Genomic DNA, 3,192 nt, shown 5'->3' with positions numbered 1-3,192 from the left:
GTACTGTACGAACCCATTATTGACAGCCACCAGTACTGTACGAACCCATTATTGACAGCCACCAGTACTGTACGAACCCATTACACTTGGATATTAACACCAACAGGACGGCCATAAGTAGACCGACATACACAAACAGACTCAGACTCGACTGAGAACTACTATCATACTGACTACAGACATAAATCAAACCATATACCACAGACTCATGGGGCTTAGAAGAAAAAAAAAATGGTTTGCTTAACCAATAGCTTGTAGAGGATTAGAAATTAGATTTTTGATATGTTGTGTTAGAGGAAGAATTATGCAGGTTTTAAGCTTATGTAATTTTTAAAATAATTTTGATGATATTATATAAAATGATTTGAAAAACAAGGAGAGGAATCCAAATAAAACGGCACTAGCACAGCATGCAACTAAAAACCAGCATATTTTTGATTTTGAAAATAGAATGATTTTACATAAAGAAAATAATACATTCAAAAGGAAAATACTTGAATCCATTCACATATCTGAAAATATTGATTATACAGTGAATTTCAAAACAGATACAAGAAATTTAAACCAACACTATGCAGAGATATTAAGTAAAATTAATTTATGAAAAATATAGGATAAATTTAATGTGGATAATTATAATTAGCCTTGATAGGAATTTTACTAATGAAATAAAGAGGAAAATTGACAAAAGTGTAGTTATAATAAATAATTTTAATGCTTGAACTGAGTGGAGGGAAGGTTATAAGCATTATTGTGATAAAGTTTTAACAAATAGTGACTGTGATAAATGATTTTAATTTTGGTTTTAATATGAATATTGACTAATTAGGTAATTAAACATATGTGGGATGTACTTATTAACAAAAACATTATGTTTTACCTAATGTTTTTAATGTTTCATGGAAATTGTTGTTTTGACCTGGGCAGAATAGCCTGGATGGAGTTAGAGTTTTTTAATCATATAATTCCAAAATTGTATTAAGGTAAGATAAATTATAATTGATAATGTTAGGTATTTTGAAATGTTTAAGGATCATACATTTAGCTGTTTTGTAGTAGATTTCCCTGAGGATGGCCGGATTGGCCGAAACGTCGGACTTATAAGAAAAATAAAATGTATTGAGACTAAAATGGATAGAAATTAAAATATTTATTTTATAAAATCATTTTGTTCAGTCTACTTAATCCAGGGAACATCCACCGCACGCATCTGACGTGCTCACATGGGGTGCCATAATCCTACTATCATTTAAAATAAAAGAGAATGAGAAATATCCGCCATAGTAATCTAATCTGTAACAGAAGACAGACATTGGTTGGCTCGCACTCTTCCCGTATTCTGCCACGCTCCTGTAATGCACATAAGACCTTCCTTTTTTTGCTTCACTTTCCCTGCCAGCTGACCCTCTCCAATACATTCTTTCCTCCAAGTTCTATGGAATCGTAATTCTAGATTTGTCACGTCTCCATGACATCCCCCATTTTTTGGCTCCTTGTGGGGTTGTTATCTATCAGAGATCGCCAGTACGAACGCCAGTATCGCTATCCCGCCAAGACAAAGAGCTTCAGTTCGTCCCTCCGCGGAGCACTGCCTATCTTTTCTCTAGCCATTTATTATGTTCATTTATTCAGTAAAATGTAAATAATTGTATAATGTTATATGTTAACATGTAATTACCATATTTGTAAATATTTTTATTTAATAAATAAAGTTAACGAAAAACAATATGGTGCAACACAAAAAAGTTAGTTCCTCTCGGCCGTCTTTGCATCGTTAGAAGAATCAATACCTCACCAATAGTGCTCAACGAGTACCTCCATGGGACAATAAATACGACCTTCAGTATATTCTTCCAACTCATCTTTTGATATGATGAAAAATCTTATTTCACACTAGTTCCCTGTTGGTCACCTACTCCTTCCTCTACTTGTAATCCTCTCGTAGAACCGGGCCTACATACCTCTTTCGTATCTACAGGAATAGCATTCGGTAGAACGAAGTTACCTTTGTAGCGAGAGAAGCCAGGAATTCAGCTCCAATCCACTAGAGCGCAGCACCTCGAGACTTACCGAAGCTCTCAAATTTATACATTACTTTCTTTTATAAAAATATATTGTTTTTTTTTACATATCAATTGTTGTACATATTACTTATATCGATAAAATAATAAATAAATGATGCCACAATAGCGCACGAAACTACTTCTAGCAGATAAGAGGAGACCACTTCTTGGTCACAGCCACATGCACTAGGCCTATAAATAAGGGTCTTCAAAAGGGTCGTTTCGGCGCCTCCAGCGCCAGTCCTAAACGGGCTCTCCCTCTTGCCCAAGAAGCTTCTGCCACCATAGTGGACGTCCTGAAGAAAGATGGCATAAGGGTGAATCCGGCTAAGACAGACGCAATAGTTATGTCCTTTCAGGAAGGTAAAAAGAGTAGCCTGCCCCAGAGATTTGTAGTTGACCAACAGGGCCGGAACATCTCCAACTCCATCCTCTACCGTGGCGTGACACTAGACCGTCATCTCACTTTCTCTCATCACGCCAAGGAGAGACTCAAGATTGCCCGACTCAAATCCTGTAGGCTGCACCATTTGCTCACATCTCCTCAACTCTCGTTACGCCTAAAACTCCAAATTTACAAATCAGTGATAAGACCCACATTGCTTCACGGTGCCCCACTCATGAGACACCTCTTCAAGACAACACTCACATGATTACAGGGCTACCAAGGATCTATACTCCGTAAGATAGTCGGGGGAACCATGCTCCAGAGGGCCAAGAACAGTGTCATCCTAGAAGAGCTCCAACTCCCCTCTCTGCCGGAGTATATAGGCCGACGACACATCAAGTTCTTTGATGGGTTGAAGGCCTGCTGTAACCCACTTTTTAGAGAAATCGCCGCTCCACCAAGACCCGGGAGGTAGCAGAGCACTGTTCCCTTAGTCGACGTCCTCGACGAGGGAAGGGCTTCAGACTCTTAAAGTCTGAAGTCTAAATTTTTGTCATCATACCACCAGCGGAACGGCCCCTCCCCGCTCCAATAATCTACTGGCGTAAGCCAATCACGCCTACATCATTAATTAAGACGTTATCCTACCTTATAATGCCTAAAGGCAATGAAAGGTATCAAAAATACCAGCTGTACATATGGCACACCTCACCATATGTACACATAAGAAACTAATTTAAA

Source organism: Halyomorpha halys, unplaced genomic scaffold (genome assembly GCF_000696795.3).
Source record: "Halyomorpha halys isolate HHAL.00 unplaced genomic scaffold, Hhal_1.1 Scaffold141.1, whole genome shotgun sequence".
NCBI classification, from domain to species: domain Eukaryota; kingdom Metazoa; phylum Arthropoda; class Insecta; order Hemiptera; family Pentatomidae; genus Halyomorpha; species Halyomorpha halys.
This window is presented reverse-complemented; position numbering follows the sequence as displayed.